This window comes from Prionailurus viverrinus, chromosome C2 (assembly GCF_022837055.1).
Source record: "Prionailurus viverrinus isolate Anna chromosome C2, UM_Priviv_1.0, whole genome shotgun sequence".
NCBI classification, from domain to species: Eukaryota; Metazoa; Chordata; class Mammalia; order Carnivora; family Felidae; genus Prionailurus; species Prionailurus viverrinus.
The window spans coordinates 37,314,950-37,338,019 of NC_062569.1; the positions used below are offsets into that span (position 1 = coordinate 37,314,950).

General features: G+C 36.7%; 1 protein-coding gene and 1 non-coding gene across 6 annotated transcripts in view; both read right to left on the minus strand.

The window, feature by feature from the left end:
- Window positions 1-23,070, minus strand: part of TFDP2 (transcription factor Dp-2) — a 174,862-nt gene that overhangs the window by 92,492 nt on the left and 59,300 nt on the right. The window lies entirely within an intron of this gene.
- TRNAN-GUU (transfer RNA asparagine (anticodon GUU)) lies at window positions 20,626-20,698 on the minus strand. The gene has a single exon. It is a non-coding gene; the product is annotated as a tRNA-Asn (tRNA).

Below are 23,070 nucleotides of genomic sequence, written 5' to 3' on the forward strand. Positions count from 1 at the left end.
ATTGAGTCTTTATTCTTTGTACCTGTCATTTTCATCTTTTTTTTTAATGTTTATTTATTTTTGAGAGAGAGGGAGAGAGAGCATGAGTAGGGGAGGAGCAGAGAGGGAGACAGAGGATCTGAAGCACGCTCTGAGCTGCCAGCAGAGAGCCTGATGAGGGGCTTGAACTCACAAGCCATAAGATCAATACCTGAACCAAAGTTGAATGCTCAACCAAGCCACCCAGGCTCCCCTTTGTCATTTTCAACTTTTTGATCCTTTTCTACTGCTGCATTTGAGAAGACATCCTCCAACTTCTCTTCCACATCACTGACTTGATTTTCACACTATCTTTTGACCCCTTCATTGTGAATTTTAAAAGTATACTGAATTTCAGTATTTTTATGAGTTTTGTTGAGTCTTGAAGAAATTTTAAAACAGAAAAATACCAAGAATGAGTCAAGAACCTTTGTCATCATCCTTATTTCCTCTAGCTCAAGAGCCCTGGAGTCAGTCTATACGGAATCAAATATGAGACCTCCCTCTTACTAGTTGTAGGATCTTGGGGAAGTAATTTAAACTATTTATTTAAATTTTCTTGAGAATACTCATTTAATTAGACTTAATTAACTAATTCATGAGCAGTTTTAATACAGTATGTTATACTCAATAAATATTTAGGTATTATTACTATAATCTTTGCTGATATCTTGACTGGTTCCCTTCTATGTCAATCTGTTGTCTTTAACATTCCATTTCAGATTCATTAAATAACTTTGAGAAGAAAACAAATACCACCTAATATCTTGTTTTTTCCAAGTACAATTTTGCTCTGTGTGTCAAGTATAAGATTTATTTATTTTGCAGTTTCTTAATAAGCCCATGATGGCTTTAAAAAAAAAATCAATTATTTGAAGGTTGAGCAAACTATCCAGATTTGATGTTTGCTAAGAAAAAAGTTAGATAAATTCTAGTTAGTTTCTCCCCTTTACTATCCACTTCAGTATTACTTGACTTTTAACTCTCAGTTCTTTATCTGGAGAAAAGATTGATTCATACAACTCAGTCAACTATCTGGTGATATGCAGTCATATACTATTGTGGCTCTCATCTATTTTGGAAATTAAGGATTCTTTGAGGATCCATCAGAATCATATACTTTCTCTCCAGCACAAAGAATTTTGTTTACCAGTTTAGTCTGTCATGCCTTGAAGTCAATACGTGGATCCTAGGTTAAGGATCCCTTGACTTACCATTTGCTCTGATGAACTAAGGAAGGCTCTCCTGATCCTGTTGCCTGGTTATGTGGTGTATACAATTAGCAGTTTAATCCCGGATACTTTGAAACAGGACATAGTTCTTCCCTAATCAAAAGCAGAGCTTGGAGGGGCGCCTGGGTGGCTCAGCCGGTTGAGCAACCGACTTCGGCTCAGGTCATGATCTTAGGGTTCATGAGTTTGAGCCCATCATGGGGTTCTGTGCTGACAGCTCAGAGCCTGGAGCCTGCTTCAGATTCTGTGTTTCCCTCTCTCTCTGCCCCTCGCCTACTTGCACTCAGTCTCTGTCTCTCAAAAATGAATAAACGTTAAAAAAAAAAAAAGTTAAAAAAAAAAAGCAGGGGTTGGGGTATTTGGGTTAAGCATCCAACTTTTGATTTTGGCTCAGGTCATGATCTCACAGGTTCATGGCATCTGTGAGATCTCTCCCTCTCCCTCTCTGCCCCTCCCTCTCTCAAAATAAATAAATAAACGTTTTTTTATTTTTTTTATTTATTTATTTTTTTTTTTTTTAACGTTTATTTATTTTTGGGACAGAGAGAGACAGAGCATGAATGGGGGAGGGGCAGAGAGAGAGGGAGACACAGAATCTGAAACAGGCTCCAGGCTCTGAGCCATCAGCCCAGAGCCTGACGCGGGGCTCGAACTCACGGACCGCGAGATCGTGACCTGGCTGAAGTCGGACGCTTAACTGACTGCGCCACCCAGGCGCCCCAAACGTTTTTTTAAAAAAAAAAAGGCAGGGCCTAACTAAGTAAGAGTTGTTTAAGCTGGTGGCTGGTACAAGAGAGTTCATAAACTATCCTCTTTACTCTTACACATACTTGAAATTTTCCAAAAGGAACACTTCATTTGTGTTTATTTGAGTATGGCCTGAAAAAATGCATACCAGCCCCATGGATTTTCTCCTCTCTGTCCTTTCCTACTACTATTCCCTTTACATCCGAAAAATGTGCCCAAACAAGTTCACTTCTGCCTTTACAGAACTGCGGTCACCAAGGGAAGTAGAGAGGTAATGATAAGAGAGATGGGAGGGGAGAAAGAACCCTGGATGCTGCAGATAACAGTTGCAACACACAGTGGGTAGTTGCCAAGTTTCTGGTTGGCAAAGACCCTACTTCCTTAAGTTGTAGGTATGCAACAGAGATGGGTAGAAAAATCTACCTTTTTCCTGCCTGTCCTTGCTACTGGCACAGGAATCTGTCTTCTACTGACAGAAAACTCCTAATGCCTGATATGTTCTAATTTGTACTTCTAGTTGTTCATTCTATTTATAACTCTGTTTCTCTATATTTTCACCTATTTGACCATGGGATAACAGAGAAGATTAAGTTGGGTACTTTGGTTAAGCATCCGACTAGCTGATTGCCTGCTAAGCCCAGCTTCCCACAGTTGAATTTTTGAGGTTAAAAGGTCCTACACTAATCTGGCACATATGCAACCTGGGAACAACAGATAGGTGGAAGAGATAGCTTCTGATCTACTCTTGCTTCCTTTAACTCTCACACATACTACAATTTCACATATATATAAATGTTTATTGATATTATTGAGCATATAGAATAGACCATAGAAAAAAAAGAAAAGTACTATTTTCTCTCAAGGAAGCTCTAGCCCAGATTAACAACAGCTAGAAACTGCCAATAGACGTAAGGTTTAAACAGAAGCATTATAGCAACCAATTAGAAATATTCAAACTCCAGGGCATCTGGGTGGTTCAGTTGGTTAAGCGTCTGACTCTTGATTTCAGCGTAGGTCATGATCTCATAGTTTGTGGGTTCGAGCCCCACGTTGGGCTCCATGCTGAGCATGGAGCCTGCTTGGGATTCTCTCTCTTCTCTCTCTCTTCCCCTCCCCTGCTCGTGCTCTCTCTCTCTCTCAAAATAAACATTAAATATATATATATATATATATATATATATATATATATATATATTCATTCAAGTTCCTCCACAATAAAGTACACATGATAAAACTTAGAAATTGGTGAGCTAGTATGCCAATTATCAGAGACACTCTCAAAATAAACTAAAAAACAAGTTAGCATACAAATAATATTAAAACCAATTAATATAGTGAGGTAGACTGAGATTACTTTGAATTCCCTTTGCTCTCATCAATAATGTTCTGTGTTCATAGTCAAAGATTTCTTGAAAAAGACATGAACATAGAGCAATGTGTTTAAAAAGTCTGCCCACCAATCTGAAACATGTGATTTGTTTATTTTATTTGAGTGAGAGAGAGAGAGAGAGAGAGAGAGAAAGAGAGAGAGACAGAGAGAAGGACAGCATGAGTAGGGGAGAGAGAGAATCCCAAGCAGGCTCCATGCTCAGCACGGAGCCAGATGAGGGGCTCAATCCCATGATCCGGGGATCACAATTTGAGCTGAAACCAAGAGTTGGATGCTCAACTGACTGAGCCACCCAGGCACCCCTGAAAGATATGATTTGAACTGTCTCTACCACTTGGGAAATAAGTTAGTGGCTCTGAGTTTCAGTTTTCTCATCTCTAAAATGGATATAATAATAGTACTATCCTTGTAAGGAAGTTGTGAGGATTGTATGAAATATCGAACATAAAGAGCTTAACACAAGGCCGTCTGGCTGGCTCAGTCTGTAGAGCATGCCACTCTTGATCTGGGAGTTGTGGGTTTGAGACCCACATTGGGTGCAGAGATTACGTTAAAAAAAAAAAAAGAGCTTAGCACAACTTCTGGCAAATAGCACTTCAACACACAACAGACTTTTTGTAGTAAGTAAATTGGCTTCCTCTTTCAGGGTGTTAATCCCTTGAAAAGTGCTGAGATAAAACAAGGTAGTAATTAAGGTCAAATGGTACTTCGGGCAAAAAGTAAAATCAAAAGCAAAAAAACCCAAAAACATAAGTAAATAGAGACCAAGATACCTAAAAAAATCTAAACAAAATTTCAGCGAATTGAATCCACGAATATATAAAGAGAAAATATATCATGGCTAACTGGAGTTTATTTCAGGAATCCAATGTTGATTTAATATCAGAAAAATTTTTTAAAAAGAAAATCAATCTGTGTAATTCACTGTGTATCAAAAGAATAAAAAAGAAAAACTACACTATCATCTTGATAAATACAGAGAAGGTACTTGACAAAATTCAATAACCATTTGTGATAACAACTTTTAGTAGTCAAGGAATAGACATGAATCTCTTCAATGTGCTAAAAAGGGAACTACTGAAAACCTATAGCTAAAAATCACACTAAATGGTAAAAAAAAATTGTTGCTTTCTCCTTATGATTAGGAACAAGACAATGATGCCTATTTTCATTAATTCAACACTGAAATATTCTTCGTGCAGTAAGTCAAGAAAAAGGAAAAGAGACATAAATATAAGAAAGGAATAAGTAAAACAGACAAAATGTTGGTCTATGTGGAAAATTCTATGGAACCTATAACAATTTACTTACACTGAGTTTATTAGCAAGGTCACAGGCAACAAGATCAATATATAAAAATCAATTATAGTGGTGCCTAAGTGGTTCATTCAGTTAAGCACCCATCTCTTGGTTTTGGCTCAGGTCATGATCTCATGGTTCATGGGATGGGGCCACACGTTGGGCTCTGGGCTGACAGTGCGGAACCTGCTTGGGATTCTCTCTCTCTCCCTTTCTGCCCCTCCCCAGCTCACATTCTCTCTCTCTCAAAATAAATAAATTTAAAAAATCAATTGTGGGAGCCTGGGTGGCTCAGTCGGTTGAGTGACCGATTTCGGCTCAAGTCATGATCTTGCAGTCTGTGGGTTCAAGCCCCACATCGGGCTCGCACTGGAGCCTGCTTCATATTCTCTCTCTCTCTCTGCCCCTCCCCCACTCATGCTCTCTCTCAAAAATAAAAAAACATTAAAAAAAATCAATTGTACGTCTGTATTCCAGCAATTAAAAAATCAGATACTGAGGGGTGCCTGGGTGGCGCAGTCAGTTAAGCGTCCGACTTCAGCCAGGTCACGATCTTGCGGTCCATGAGTTCGAGCCCCGCGTCGGGCTCTGGGCTGATGGCTTGGAGCCTGGAGCCTGTTTCCAATTCTGTGTCTCCCTCTCTCTCTGCCCCTCCCCCGTTCATGCTCTGTCTCTCTCTGTCCCAAAAATAAAATAAAAACGTTGAAAAAAAAAATTAAAAAAAAATCAGATACTGAAATAAAAAGATATAATTTATAATAACATGAAAAATATAAAATACTTAGCAATAAATGTAACAAATATATGCAAGCCCTATATAATGAAAACTACATTTTGCCAAGACAAACTATAGAAGAAATAATGGACAGATAAACCATGCTTATAAATTGGAAGATTCAGTATTAAGACACCATGTGTTTCCAAGTTTATCTACAGATTCACCTCGATTCCAATCAAAATCTCAACAGGCACTTTTGTAGAAATTTACAAACTGATTTAAAAAGGTATACAAAAATGCAGAACACCTAGTATAGTCAAAACAACTTTGAAATAGAACAACGTTGGAGGACTTACACTGCCTGATTTCAGGACTTTAATATACAGGTAAAGGAGAGTTTCTCCATGTTGGTGCTACTGACATTATGGACTGGCTAATTCTTTGTGATGGGGAACTGGCCAGTACACTGTAGGATGTTTAGCATCATCCTGACCTCTACCCCTATCAAAGGCAAACTGTTCCCTTGCCAGAGTTGTAACAGTCTAAAATGTCTCCAGACACTGCCAAAGTCTCATGGGGGGCAAATTTGCCCTTTGTTGAACTACCGAGCTACATGAAGAAGCGTGTTATTGACATAAAGATAGACATTTAAATCAGTGAAACAGGCAGACAGTCTCTCCTCTGCTGTCCTTCCCACCACTCCCTCGTGGCATATTCAATAAACTTCTATCTCCTTAAAGCACACGAGCAGGGGAGGGGCAGAAAAGGAGGGAGACAGGATCTGAAGCAGGCTCTGCACTGACAGCAGAGCCCCGGATTTGGGGCTCAAACTCACAAACCCATGACCTGAGACCAAGTCAGATGCTCAACCAACTGAGCCACCCAGGCGCCCCCAAACTATTTTTTTTTTAATTTTTTTAATGTTTATTTTTGAGCAAGACAGAGACAGAATGCAAATGAGTTAGGGACAGAGAGAGAGAGGGAGACACAGAATCGGAAGCAGGCTCCAGGCTCCAAGTTCCAAGCTATCAGCACAGAGCCTGATGTGGGGCTCAAACTCATGAACTGTGAGATCATGACCTGAGCTGAAGTCGGATGCTCAATTGACTGAGCCACCCAGGCGCCCCCCCAAACTATTTTTTTAATTGATAAATTACACATTAAAATATAAACCATGTTTGTGCCCTAAAACTTACTGTTAAGAACATAAAAAGGCAAGCTACAGGCTGGGAGAAAATATTTGTAAAATACATACATCTGATAAACAACTTGTATCCAGAATAAGACAATAATCTGACAAAAAACCCAATAAAGAAAAATGGGCAAACAATTTAAACAGCTGCTTCACCAAAGAAGATATGCTGATGGCAGGGCACCTGGGTGGCCCAGTTGGTTAAGCATCTGACTTCAGCTCAGGTCATGATCTCAGTTTGTGAGTTTGTGCCCCATATTGGGCTGTCTGCTGTCAACATAGAGCCCGCTTTAGATCCTTTGTCCCCCTCTCTCTGCCCCTCCCCTGCTCATGTTCTCTCTCTCTCAAAAATAAAATAAACATTAAAAAAAAAAAAGAAGATATGCCATGGCAGATAAGCGTATGAAATAGTCATTAAGGAAATGCCAATTAAAACCATACTGAGATACTATACAAACCCACTTAAATAGCTAAAATTAAAAAAAAGGCCAACCATACCAAGTGCTGACAAGAACACAGGGCAACTAGGACTCTTGTACATTGCTGATGGGAATGCCAATTTGTACAGACAATTTAGGAAACATGTTTGGCAATTTCTTATAAACATACACTTACCAGATGACCCAACAATTCCACTCCTAGGTATTTACCTTAGAAAAACAAAAACTTGGGGCACCTGGGTGCCTCACTTGATTAACAGTCTGACTCTTGGTTTCAGTTCAGGTCATGATCTCACAGTTTGTGAGAGTCCCACATCAGGTTCTGTGCAGACAGCATGGAGCCTGCTTGGGATTCTCTCCCTCTCTCTCTGCCCCTTCTCTACTCACTCGCACTGTCTTTCTCAAAATAAGTAATTAAACATTTTTTTAAAAATAAAGAAAAATAAAAATTTATGTCAACACATAAGCTTGTATTCGAATGTTCATAGCAGGTTTATTCACAGTAGTCCACAAGTGGAAACAATACCAATATTCATCAACTTGTGAATGGATAAACAAATTGTGATACATCCACACAATGGAATACTAATCAGTAATAAAAAAGAGCTACTAACACACACAACATTAATAAATCTCAAAAGCATTAACCTCAGTATAGGAATCCAGATACAAATGGTATTAATAAAATATCCAAAATTATTCTATATAGCTAAAAATAATTCTGATTTTCAGTAGCTTTTTGTAGTTATATTAATCACTGGCATTTAACTACTTTTTATTAACTTACGCGTTTAGCCTCAAATCAACTATACACCTTCTGCCATAGGGGTTATTGTGTATGTGTGTGTTTTTAATGTTTATTTATTTCTGAAAGAGAGAGAGACAGAGTGTGAGTGGGGGAAGGGCAGAGAGAGAGGGAGACACAGAATCAGAAGCAGGCTCCAGGCTCTGAGCTGTCAGCACAGAGCCCAATGTGAGGCTTGAACCCACGAACCATGAGATCATGACCTGAGCCAAAGTCAAATGCTTAACTGACTAAGTCATCCAGGCACCCCCATAAGGGTTATTGTGTATCTCCGCACAGCACTTCACAATACTACTACACATATGTGTATCAATGCACAGGCTCCATAATTCTCATTCAATAAAGCAGTGGAATGTAGTACACATATTACAATAGAGTCAGAACACCTGGGTTCAGATCGTGGCTGACTACATGGAGTAACCTGGGGTAAGTCATTTAATCTACATGAGATTCACCTTCCTCATTCATTAAACCGAAAAGCATTGGGATGAAGTGCAGAAAGAGTGTTGGGAACCCTGGAGTGCTACAATCAGTAATCCCAATGTATGTGAGGTCATAGTAAGGACAGAAATCTCCTGAAGAGCAAAGGGCCAAAAGTCACACTCAAGCTTGATTTTTCAGAAGAACCACAGACTGAGAAAGGGGGGGCTCATGACCCTTTTGGATGTTAAGCAGAAGATATCAGAAAAGTTACTATAGGGATAACTGGTTTGTGGCAGACAATCAAAGAAGCATCCATTTTCGAGCCAATATAATTTTTTTCTATCACTGGGAATAAGATTCAACAGACCCTACACATAGGGAAAATTAGCTGTTTTAGACTGATATAAAACAGGTTAGTTTACTCTACTGACGTATTATTCCCACAGTAACCTATTTCAGTAAAAGAGAAGTCACAGGTTCTGATATTTGGTATATGAAATTGGCTGAGAATCTACAATTGGTGGAATTATGAAAGCCTGTAAAATCTAAAGCCAGAATCACTCGAGGAATTACAATATGGCGGGACTGAGAAGCTTCATAGGGATTTCCTGTATACCTACCATGTGTCAAAAACATGTGCAAGGTTACATATTTTATCATTTAATCTTTTACACTAGCCCTTACAAATTAGTTATTTTAGAGATGAGATTATTATTCCTGTTTTAGAGATGAGAAAGTTGACATTCTGAAACGCAATTTAGTAATCTGTCTAAGCAGTCACCATTAGTATGTGGCAAGGCTAAGATTCAAACTCAGCGTTTGATTCCATGTCCTTACCATTACTTAAAACCTATTACCATTATATAAAAAGTCCAGCTTCCAACTATTGAAGCTAGCACAATTCCTAGAAAATAGCAGGCATAATAATCTTTGCTTTTTTTCCAAGGTAGATAGGAGGCAGATATTATCTTAAGGCAGGCAGGAAACAGGTATTACCTCCAGCTATCAGAAGGGGAAACTAAAACTTAGATATAAAGTGATACAGCATGTTTCTAAATCATGGCATTCTAAATCATGGCGTTTCTCTGTATTAGCATTCTCTGACCTTCATCCTGATAATGATGATGAAGGAGAAAAAATGGAGGAGGAGAGAAGTACATGCAATTACAAGACCAAGTGATTTCATTCTTTGAATGGCCCACAGATATTTATTGAGTACCTATAAACGTCGTCAAGCCAGGGCTTGGCACTGGGGATACAACAGTGAATAAAATCAACAAGACACAGTTCTTACCCATAGGGAAGTTTTACCCTAGTGGGAAGATACTGACAACTAAATGGAAAATTTAAATATAGTGCAGTAATGCAGAAACAGGATAGCACAGGGTGCCAAAGGGGCAGAAACAAGACAACTAAACACAGAAATTTAGTAGGGTTGCAGGACATTCAGTTAAATTTGAATTTCAAATAAACAATGAATACTTTTTCAGTAGAAGTATGTCCCAAATACTGTCCTGTATTTTTATTTGCTACATCTGGCAACCCTAGGTAGGGATGGTATTTAGAAAAGTATCTCACAGGAAATGATATTTAAGATGAAAACTGAATTGTTACTTGTCTTGAATGAATTTGGACGCTGAAAATGTTTATCAGTTGTTGGTCATGTGGCAAGGATCTGAAATCTCCTGCCAACAGTCAGTGAGGAACTGAGGGCTCTTACCAAGATCCACGTAGTAAGCCATCTTAGAAGTAGGTCTTCCAGATGTAGCCCAGCCCTCAGACGACTAAAGCCCTGGTCAACAGCTTGATTACAATACATGAGAGACCCTGAGGCAGAATCACCTCATTAAGCCATACTGACCCTCAGAAACTGTGTGAGATATGAAATGTTTGGTGTTTTACACTGTCAAGTTTTAGGATATCTTGTTATGTGGCAGTAAGTAAGTAATGCTGTGCCCACTAGAAGAGTTCTGCATCCCAAAATAATGGGCCTACACTAGGACCCCATCATGCTCATTCATTGCTGAAAACAGCCACAATTAGTGTGGGTGGCCTCAGCAAGAATGAGGTGGTGGATCCAGAAGGGCCACAGCTGTGACTGTCACTCAATTACACCTCCCATCAGGAGATCTGAATGGTGTATTTCCATGGTCGCTACAGCATCATAAAAGCTTATGAAGGAGAGCATGTCCTTCCAAAACAAAAGAAAATCTTTCTAAAAGAACAAAACAGAAATATTTCTCTGAGTGCAGCTCAGTCACCTGAGAGAACTGTGTAAAAACAGAAGGAAAAGCAAAATAACAGAGTAAAGTAATAGAGCAAAGAAAAATCCAGGTCTTGGATTAGCTGTGGTTCTCAGCTTGATTTCATGTGTGCTAAGAATTAATACTGCTCTCACAACCAGGAAAATAGTTCGTTCCTGGGTACGTTGTGTTGACTCTCCCATCCAGAAGGGAATTTCTGAAACTTAAGGATAATGTACAACTGAAGAGCTGGGAGCTGTGGCTAATTAACTAATCCAGAATTTCTGAGAGTACTTTGATGAAACAATTTGAGTGTTATAAATTCCATAAATTATTCTATTCCAACAGATCAAGTTTAAGTGATTTCATTCCAACTATCTAATGTAAACAGAAAAAATTCAGAGAAAATCATTTGTCTTTTTCCCCCTAACACAGGATGAGTTGAAAGGGAGTGGGTAACAAGTGTAGAACCTAATATGACTATAGGCAGATGCCAGAAGTTTTCTTTGACCACAGCCCCCAGACTCAGCCCTTGGCTTTATAATAAAGTTTTCTATCCAAACTATCTCAGAGTTCATGCTATTATGACATATTTTTCCCCAGGCCAGTTCAATACCAACGAGCCTAGTATGTTAGAATCCTTTAAGGTCTGTGTTCCAGATATATCAGATGTCACTTTTTTCTTTATGGCCTGCAAAACAGTCACAATTGTTTTATAAGATCCCCAATTCAATATTCATAGAAACTGAGACAAGGACATTGTCTTAATGGACTTACATCTCCAGGATAGTTAATTCACCAATCTACATAAAGCCTTATCTAAACTGTTTTCTAGAAATTTTATGTCTTAACATTTTTTGGTATTCTATTTTAAAAATACCCAATTCATTTAAAATTTACCTTGGTATACTAATCTTAGATATGAAAAGAGAGAACACAGCAATCAAAGCAAATAAAATCTAGAGTATCTTTGAATTCGAGTAGCTGATACTATAAAGCAATAGTTATTCAGTTATTTTTCTCCAGAATTAGGTAGCAATTTTATATATTTGCTTTGATTAAATACATAAAATTGATACACATATTAAACAAAGCCCTGAAGTTTCAGGCCTAAGACCCATGCATTTTCTCTATGGCTATGCTAACACATATGGTTAAGATTTTCCAATGACTTGTATCCAATGTTTCTTAACAATTGTTGGTTCATAGTGAGGTCTAAAGATCTGGAACCAAAAACCAAGGAAAGCTTTAAAAATCAGCCAGGAAAACCATCAACAATTTCTCGAGGATTAGCTGTCTTTTCTAAACAATACACTATACAATATTTTGTGATCCAGAGTAGAAAAAAGTTGAGAAAAAAAAAAACATTCAACACAAAATTCATTAATATCATCTAGGATAACAGATGTTACTTAGACACGGTTTCATTGTTCCTACTCTCTCTGCCTCCAGCTTTCTTTCCACATATTTGGAACTTCTTTAATTTTCCTCTTCATAAAACATCATTTTTTTCTAGTTCTCTTCATTCATAAATAATTACTATATAATGTAGAATTTCTTATTTCACTGATTATCTTGAGAGAAAGTGCCACTTTGAAAAACTTCATTAACAACAACTTTCTCTTACTCACCTCAAATACTCCTTTGTAAACTAGAGAGCCAAAATTGGAGGGGAGGAGACAACAAGTGGAAACACCAACAAAATGTGAAAAGAGAAGAACTTCACAGAATTTCGTCACTGTTTCATCTACTCAATAAACAGATATTAAGCTCCTGTGAGTCAGGTATTATTTTAGATACAAGTCCTCCTTTATCTCAAGAGCCTACCATTATAATTTAATCTTAAAATACCAACAAGGCTAATAAAATTACATGTATATCAAATTATTTTAAATATACTAAATACACTAAAATTTTTATGTATTTTAAATACATTAAAATTAGCTAAATATATTAAGTAAAATTATACATACACACACACATAGTTGTTTTGGTGGAGAAGTTTAGAATTGTTTTGTGCTTTCCACCTTGTTCTAAAGATTCTGACAACAGAAGAAAGGAATCAATTCTGCTAATTATACGTGTAGAGTTAGGAAGAAGGTATTGGTTGATAAAATGAAAAAACCAAGATGTTAAGAACATTTCAAAGTTATCAAAGCTCTAAAAGTGATATAAGAATCTGTGTAATGCTTTATAAATATTTTATTTGAGTCTAGCAATGTTCCTGATTACAACAGCCAACAAAGTCTATCAATCTACTCATTTGTTTTTGCCAAAAAACCTTAAAACTCATTCTGCTGAAAGGTTTTCATATGAGAACATATCTTCAATTTTATAACTGAAGTCACAATGAAATAAAATTCAATTATAAATATACACTTGACAGATTCAAGCCAAATTTCAGTAGATGTCATATTACAGGTCATTATATTATTACTTCAGTCTTACTTCCAGTATTAAATGTATGCTATTTTAAAAATCCACATCCATGGCCTTGACTCATTATAGTATCCTTTAAATGCACATAACGCTTATAATATAATTCTTGAAATTCATCTCCCTGGAATGAAACGAAATATATCTGGTACAGAACTGTAAACTACAACAATGTTTTATCATAATTTATAGCCAAACTATGGGAAAGATTCTTTACCTCATTAATCGTCAGGGAAATGTGCACAGTGCATTACCACTACGCACCCACCAGAATGAGTATAAGGAAAAAGATGAAAAATACTAAGATTAACAAAAATATGAGCAATTGGGAATCTTCATATATTGCGACCTAACAGGGTAAATTGGTAGTATCACTTTGGAGAAAGTCATCTGGAAATATCTACTAAAGCTGAAGACATATATTCTAACCAAACAATTCCAATCCTAGGTATATGCCCTAGAGAAATTCATGCACGTGTTCATCAAAGGACAGAGATTAGAATGTTCATAAGCTCATTAACTGTAATATCCAAAAACTGAAAACTCCCTAAATGCCTGATGACATTAGAATAAATAAATAAATTATGGTTTATTCACACAATGGAATATTACATAGCACTGAGAAAGCATTAACTACAACTACATACAAAATGGATGAATCTAAAAACATAATGTTGAGCAAGAGAAGCTAGTCACAAAAGAATACCATATGATTCCATATATAAAGCACAAAAACAGTAAATAATAAATCTATGCTATTAAAAGCCAAGACAGATATAACTTTAAAAAAAGAACATTTTTATTTACTATATAATTTATAAAGAAGAGGAGGAGAAACCAGGTTAAACGTCAGATTAGGCAAATTTCTAGATGTAATTTTAAAAACACTGTGTTGGCAACAAAGTTGTTTAATACCGTTAAAGCATGTTTCTTGATATTTTGCCTTTGGATTTGGCAACTCATGCACATTTATGTTGGTCACAAACAAGACAAATTCAAAAATAAAAACATTTAAGATGCGAGTTTCAGAACTAAATTCAAACTGGCAATCAAAATGATCTTCCCTTAGTGTTGTGGGTTTGAACTAACCAAAACAGCTGTTACCAATAGTAAGCAAGATGGCTATCTCAAGTTAAAGCCTTTATAGAAAAGGTTTTCTTCCATGAGAATACAATGGGCCATATGGGAATAGTAAACAGAACAATCAGATCAACTCCATTTTAAAAATACTAAGTAAATAATAAATCACATAAAGAAAGACCTTTTAATTTCAACACTACTCTACTCTGCCAACTGAGTTATAAGGTAATTCACTGGAAGTGAATATTAAAATAATATAGAAACAAGCTTGCAGATATCCTTTCCTCTCAAAAGAAGAATATCAGTTTATCACCTTTTCATAAGAAACAATGATTTCAAGAACTATAAAAAAAATAGGCATCATCATATTAAACTCTTTATAACAAAGCAATTTATATGAACTACCAGAATAGAGAATAAAGTTATTTTTATTCATTTGATTGTGACTCACGTATAACATACTGCACTATCAAACCTATTTATAAATCTACAACATGCAATCAAAACACAAAGCAAAGTTATGTAATTCTACCTAACCACAATATACATTGTGAAAGCAGTTAACAGGAAGATAAAAGATGTGGTAACCACAGCCCATTTTAAAACACTTTAATTTTTTTTGTTTTGTTTTAAATCAGGAACACTTTTATTTTATTTCCAAAAGGTAATTCTTATTTAATTCTAGTGTTTAATTACTTAATATGGCAACCTAACACTATTATTTAAATGAAGCTTTCTTGTAGACAAATATAGGAAAAATACAAGAGAGAAAAAAGATCAGATGATACAGGTTCTTCAGGAAAAGCAAGCTACTGGAATGAGCACGTCAATAAAACTATTTGTAGAATGGGATAGTTGTCTATTTTCAGATCATTAAGATATTTTTAAATATCCTGAAACCAAACCCAGATTCAAAAGGCAAAGCCAGAACCATTCACTGTGTTTATTAAAACACAATCTCTTACTAAGTCTTGCACAGTAAGAGAGGCCAAACTCACCCTAACATGACCTTAGATTTAGAACCCTGCCAGAGAATCTTTATAGAAATAGCAACCAAATGTTGCTTATACCTACTGTTTAGAGTAAAATAAAATAAAATAAAATAAAATAAAATAAAATCTTACTAGATATTTCAGGACTTAAATCATTAAGTAAACTCCGAGAAAGAGCCTATGGGCAAACGTTAGTAGCCTTTTACATTAAACATACAAATCTAAATTATGTAAGCTAATTTACTTTTAAGAATTTGAACAGTGAAATAATCTTTAACACCAATTCCCTACCCTTTTCACCTTTCTAACTCCTTTTAAATTTTTTCTTATCAAGAAATAAAGTGCTCACATTCCTTTCTTGGCAGAAATGCACTATTAAGGTCCCTATAGGGAGCCATTCCAGCAACACTTTTTGTGAAACTGTGAATTCCTTCTGTTCCTACTGCTTTGCCCACAAATTCCTTTATTCCTGTTCCCAGGCTATGAAGATCTGTTCAAAAATGTTACAAAACCTGAAACAATTAGTTTCACTACAGATATATGTACTCTGACCCTAGCTGGTTCCCTGTTGCTACTCAGGGATCCTACAATCATCTCTTGACTGGAAAGGATTAAAAATAGCACAGAACAGGTTCTAAGCAATAATACTCTCCAAATGGAGAATTTAAAAGATTCTCTCATAACTAAGTGGTATTTGTCCAGAGAATTCAAAGTTTTTGTGACATGTAAACATCAATCAATGTAATTCACCATATTCATGGGCTATAGATACCCCCCCATATAATCATTGTAATAACTTAGTACAGAAAAAACAACAAAATCCAACAACCATTCGTGATCAAAACACTCAGAAAACTAAGAATAGAAGGAAACTTACTCAACCAGATGGAAGGCAGCTATGGGAAAGCTCTACAGCTAACATCATACCTAATAACACAGACTAGATGCTTTCTTTCCTCCTAAGATCAGGAACACAGCAAGGATTTCTGCTCTCACCATTTCTATTCAACTTTGAACTGGAAGTCCTAATCAGTGATATCAAGAAGGAAAAAGAAATACAAATTGGAAAGGAAAAGTAAAATTGTCTTTAATCACAGATGACATGACAGTATATGTAGAAGATTCTAGGGAATTTACCCAGACCTCAAGTTATATTACAAAGCTGCAGTAATCAAAACAATATGATACTGTCACAAAAACAGACACATAGATCAATGGAACAGAATAGAAAACCCAGAAATGGACCCACAATTATATGGCCAATTAATCTTTGACAAAGCAGGAAAGAATATCCAATGGGAAAAAGGATGTCTCTTCAACAAATGGTGTTGGGAAAATTGGACAACAACATACAAAATAATGAAACTGGACCACTTTCTTACAGCATACACAAAAATAAACCCAGAATGGATTAAAGACCTAATGGGAGACCTGAAACCATAAAAATCCTAGAAGAGAGCACAGGCAATAACTTCTTTGACATTGGCTGTATCAACTTCTTTCTAGACATGTCTCCTGAGGCAAGGGAAGCACTAGCAAAAATAAACTACTAGGACTTCATCAAAATAAAAAGCTTCTGCAAAGCAAAGGAAACAATCAACCAAAGGCAAACTATGGAATGGGAGAAGATAATTGCAAGTGACACCTGATAACAGGTTAGTATCCAAAATATATAAAGAACTTATACAATTCAACACCCCCAAAAGGGAGAGATGTTCCATCATGGATAGGAAGAATCAATATTGTTGAGATGTCAGTTATTCCCAATTTGATGTACAGATTCAATACAAACTCAGTCAAAATCCCAGTAAGTTATTTTGTGGATATCAACAAACTAATTCTAAAATTTACGTGAAAAGGCAAAAGACTCAGAATAGCTAACATTGCCACTATTCAACTTTAAGACCACTATCAATCCACAGTAATGAAGACAATTCGGTATCAGCAAGAGACCAGGAAAATAGATCAATAGAATAGAAAAAAGAGCCTAGAAATAGAACCCCATAAATATATTCAACTCATCTTTGACAAAGGTCGAAGGAGATTCAGTGGAGAAAGGAGTCTTTTCAACAAATGAAGCTGGAAACACTAGACATCTACATGCAAAAAAAAAAAAAAAAATTAGAAATAAATCTTACACCTCTAACAAAATAAACTCAAAACGGATCACTGACCTAAATGTAAACAGCAAAATTCCTAGAAGAAAAACAGGGGCACCTGGGTGGCTTAGTTGGTTGAGCGTCCGACTTTGGCTAAGGTCATGATCTTGAGGTTCGTGAGTTCAAGCCCTGCATCGGGCTCTATGCTGATAGCTCGGAGCCTGGAGCCTGCTTCAGATTCTGTGTCTCCCTCTCTCTCTTTGTCCCTCCCCTACTCGTGCTCTGTCTCTTTCTCAAAAATAAACATTAAAAAAAAATTTTTTTAAAGCCCCAGGAGACTAGGAAAGTGCTTTTGAATTTAGTAATGACTTTTTTTTTTTTTAAGAAGTCTCTGCACCCAATGTGGGGCTTGAAATCATGACCACAATATCAAGAATCACATGCTGTACTGAATGAGCCACCCAGGTGCTTGTGGCAATGACTTTTTAGATACAACCAAAAAGCATGATCCATGAAAGAAAAAACTGCCAGGTTGGACTTTATTAAAATTAAAAACTTCTTTGTGAAAGACACTGTTTCTCTACCACCAGATAATGAATGTCAAGTCTTTGTGTTTTCTTACAAGAAACATTATGTGTTTGTATTACACTTCTATTTAAACAAATGGTTATATATATAGTACACTGTTCTGCACGTAATAATGTGTCTTTGTAGATCATTCTATATTAAAAAAAATTTTTTTTTAAGTAGGCTTCACACCCAGCCCAATGTGGTGCTTGAACTCACAACCATAGATCAAGACCTGAGCTGAGATTGAGTAGGAGGATGCTTAACTGATGGAGCCACCCAGGCGCCCCCATTCCATACTTGTACATAGCATTCTCATTCCCAAATTTATATCTGCATAAGTATTCCTTTGTACATATTGAACACTATTTAATCAAATCTTACCAATGAACTTAAGCGTTTCCAATATTTTGCTATTACGTGTAATACTGCAAACATTAAGCTTCACTTTCCCTGTTTGCTAGCACATCAGTAGAATCAATTCTTAAAACTGGGATTGATGGGTTATAGGAAATGTGAAGATAAATCAATTACAGTACTCTGAAATTGCTTCCCATAAAGGCTGTACTAATTTATGCTCCTACCAGCAGTGTAAGAGAACATGTTACCTATACTCTTCACAACAGTGTTTTATCAAACTTCTTAATACTCACCAATCTTATAGAGTGGAAAGTGGTATTCAGTGTACTTTCAAATTACACGTTTTACGAATGAGGTACAGTACCTTTTTATCTGTGTAAGAACCATTAATATTTCTTTTTCTGTAACTGTTTATTCATAACTTTCTTTTTAATGTTTATTATTTTGAGACAGAGACAGAGCGTGAGAGGGGAAAGGCAAATAGAGGGAGACACAGAATCCAAAGCAGGCTCCAGGCTCTGAGCTGTCAGCACAGAGCCAGACGTGGGGCTTGAACTCACAGACCATGGACCATGAGATGATGACCTGAGCTGAAGTTGGATGCTTAACCAACTGAGCCACCCAGGTACCCCTTATTCATAAGGTTTGCCCATTTTCTAAAAATTTGGTTGTTGGTTGGGTTTTTTCCCTTGTTTCACTATACAATATTCCTTTCTTCCCTTTAATGCCTTGAGGCTTTTAGTGGATTTTATTTTATATCAATATTGTTTTGCTCATTGTACATCTTTGGCCATTTCTTATTTTCAATCTTTCTTAGATTTAAGAATTCTGAATATATTTTTAGTTCCAAAACAACTTTTTCTATGTTGCAACTGTATCCTCTTGAGAGTTTTCATTCCCTTTTCTATTACAGCTTTCTCTCATCTTTTCCATTAGCTCTGTTTCCACAGGAGGAATCTATTTGATTATTCAGTGATTCCCTCTTTCAAGTTGCTGAATTCATTTTAATAGGCTGAACTTTTAATAGCCATAGGGTATTGCAATCTCTTGGAAAGTGGAGAACTGGCAGTCAGTATAAGATATGCATATTTTAAATTTGATGTGCAAGCAATGAAGGAGCTGGCAAAGTGGAATTGCTCTGCTGAGGTTATAAAGGAACAAGCGGGGAATATATGGCAGGCCTCACTTGCCTGCAAAGACATGAGCAATTCATCCCACAAGTGCAACCCTCCTAGCAGCTGCTGATCAGGCAGCTTCCCAGAGGACTGTGTATAGCTTGCAGGCAAGTATGGCCTCTTTCCACATGCAGAAATATCCAAACGTACAGACCACCCGACAGCATGCACCTCCCAGATAACTGAGAGATCCTTCGTCTTCACCAAAGATACTGATGGACTTTCGACACCACACAAAGTGAAGTTGTATGTCACAGGATTTTTACCTTTCGTTTTCCTCAATAATGAACAATTACATGATTCATAACCAGGACATACAAATACTCAATTGCTTTTAAATCCTCTACTACTCGCCTGGTTATGACTGAATATAATTATCTTCAGGCTTGTTCTTATTTTAATTAATTAGTAATTTTTAAGCTCCAACTCTTAGGTATGTGGCCTAAGACAAAAAGTTCAGAAACCTTCCTCACTCTAAATTCCTTAACACTTTGTTCAAAAAGTTTTAAGGTAAGTTCCTTCTACGCTTACTTCTCAACGTTTAGATAAATAAACATTTTTATTACAAGTCTGGAAACATGGCAAAACAAACTCTTGCAATTCAGTATTTACTGAATATAACTGTGCTAGACACCAAGCGAGATTCTGAAGACAAAAATAGGAAAAAGGACCCTGCTCTCAAGGAGCTCAGAGTTTAGCAAAAGAAAAGGACAATCTATTAAGAAATACAATATAATGTGATAAGGACAATAATAAAGTATGTACAGGGTCCAAAGGTTAACTAACAGAAAGGAGCTATAGTAACAAGGAGCTACAAAGGAATTCATGGTCAGCTAGATTTTAAAGAGTAAATAGGAATTTGCCCAGTGGTCAAAGAAATTATAGACAGAAGGTAAGGACATAACATTCTTTCAACGATGTTCCTAGTTTGAGACAGATACTGTGGGATAGATAACTTTGAAATACTTGTCCTAGAGATACCATGATGAATTAAGAAAAAGTCTTTGACTTACAGAGTCCGGGGAGGGGGACAAATAAGTAAATGAGTCATTAAAGTACAGTGTGATAAATACTACAAAAGGGATAAGGAGAGAGTATTAGAGGCTTATGGGCCAAGTGGAAATAAGACGTAAACTTAGATGTGAATAATGAACTGAAATTAGCCAGGTGTAGTATGTGTCAGGAGTGGAGTAGAAGACCATGTCAGGGATCACAGAGTTCCAGGCACAGAGAGGTGTGTACAGATGGACGGAGACAGACAGAGACAGAAAGTGAAAGAGAGAACATAGTTCAAAGTGGCAGAAGAAGAGGTATCTGAGATAAGGCTCTGGATAAAAGCAAGAACTCTAACATGAAGGATTTTTTTATTTGATTTTTTTTTTTAATATTTTATTTTTAAGTAATCTCTACACCCAACATGGGGCTCAAACTCACAACCCTGAGATCAACAGTCACATGCTCTACCAACTGAGCCAGCCAGGCGCCCCAAGGATCTTTCAAATCAGAGTTTAGACTTTATCTTGAGGGCAATAAGGAACTACTAAACTAATTTTTTTAACATGGAAAGACTGTTGAGGTTTGTGTTTGAGAGCTATACTACAGTAATGAAACAGAAAGAAAGAAATCTGGAAGTAAATACAACAGTCGCAGTAATCCAGGAAACGATTTATGGTAGTCTGAACTAAGATATTAGCAACAAAGACAGAGAAAACGGTTGGGGAGGACTGAGAGACTGAGGACGCAGAATCAACAAGCCTTATAAATGATTTGACTGGAAGCAGAGAGAAAGAAAAGGAATCAAATATGAGACCTCAATTTCTGGTTTAGGCACAGGGTGGATGGTACTACTATTCAGTAAGACAAGGAAAAGGGGAAAGCAGGTTTTGAGAGGGTAAAATAATTACTTTAATTCTGGAGTTTGAGCCTGAGATGCTTTAAGTTACTCAGTGAAGGCATCCAATAAGCAACTGGCTATATAAAATCTCAAGACAAATTTGGGTCAGAGATATAGATTTGACAACAGTCCATATACAAAGTAAATGATAACTACAGCAATGATGAATAGATGAAATTGCCTGTGGAGAATTTACAAAATGAGAAAAAAAACCTAAGACAAAACCCCATGGAAAACTAACATTTAAAAAATTTGTTAATGTTTTTATTTATTTTTAAGAGAGAGAGAAACAGAGCACAAGCAGGGGAGGGGCAGAGAGAGAGGGAGACACAGAATCCGAAGCAGGCTCCAGGCTCTGAGCTGTCAGCACACAGCCCGATGCAGGGCTCGAACCCATGAACCACGAGATCATGACTTGAGCCAAAGTTGGACACTTAACTGACTGAGCCACCCAAGTTGCCCCTGGAACATTAACATTTAGGAGACAGAGAGAGAGCTAGCAGAGTAGACTGAAAGAGAGCAGATAAAAAGGAAGATGAAAATATTAATATGAGGAAAAGGAGCAAGCACTTAATGAATGCTTACTATGTGCTAGGTGTTGCTTGTACTAAGTGATTTATGTGCACTAACTCATTTAATCCTTAGACACTCTCTAAGCAACTTATTGCTACCTGCTTCATTATAGATGTGGATACTTTGGTTTAGGGAGATCAACTTGCTCAGGTTTACACACTTGGTTGGGTGTAAGAAGTACAACCAAGATCAGATCACACTGAGTCCTCTAGAGCCCTTGTTCTTAACTGCTACACTATACTGCTTTCTTATGCAAGTCTTAAAAAGTGTGGTATCACAGACACATAAACACCAGTGATTCAAAAAGAAAGGCACAATCCCAGTAGCAATGAGTTCATCCAGCACCGAGATCTTGGTTTCTAATAACATTCTCCATTAAAAGGAATCAGGAATCTTTGGGAAAATGGCTGATCTGAGAAGTAGGCAAGAAATGAGCCTGGAACATCTTGGAGTGCTAAAGAAATAAGTGCTCAAAACAAAAACAAACACAAAACCACACCCACAACAAGGGACATATGCCAAAGGAACACAGAAAACCAACTGTGGCCACAGCTGTATCAACTCAAGCAGAAAATTAAGTAAGTATTGGACTATAACCCAGAGTATAAACGAAATATCAGGTACAAACTAAATAATATAAATCAAGCATTAAATAAATAAGTGAAGAAACAAGAGAGAAGAGACAAATCTAGGGTGCAAAAGAATTCCAAATAAATTATGTAGATACTCCCCCTCCCAGAAGTAGAGCAACCTCTCCACTTCTCAAATATGGGTTCCACATAATGACTTCCTTCCAAAGACTACAGTATGGAAAGGGGGAGAGGTTAAAAAGTCACTTTATAGTACAGAAGCAGGACAAACATTACCTCAGCCAAGTGATCAAAGTTCACATCGACAATGATAAGTCATGTTGATAGTATGGACCTTTGATACGCTGTGATGAGAATGGCACTTTATCTCTGTGGTTCTTCTCAAAAACTCATAACTCCAATCTAATCATGAGAAACACATCAGAAAAATCCCAATGGAGGGACATTCTACAAAATACCTGACCACTCCTCAAAACTGTCATTAAAAACACAGGAAATCTGAGATACTGTCATAGCCAAAAGGAGGCTAAGGATGATGGTCATGAAATGTAATGTGGTATCCTGGATGCTCTCCTGGAACAGAAAGAGAACATTAGCTAAAAATTAAGGAAATCTGAAGAAGTTGGACTTCTGTTAATTAACATATGTTGATTTTGGCTCATTAATTGAAAAAACTGTACTAAACCAATGTATGATGTTAGCAGTAGGAGAAACTGACTAAGGGGTTTATGAGAACTCTCTTGAACTCTCTCCATAATTTCTCTGCATATCTAAAACTATTCTAAAAGTAAAATATT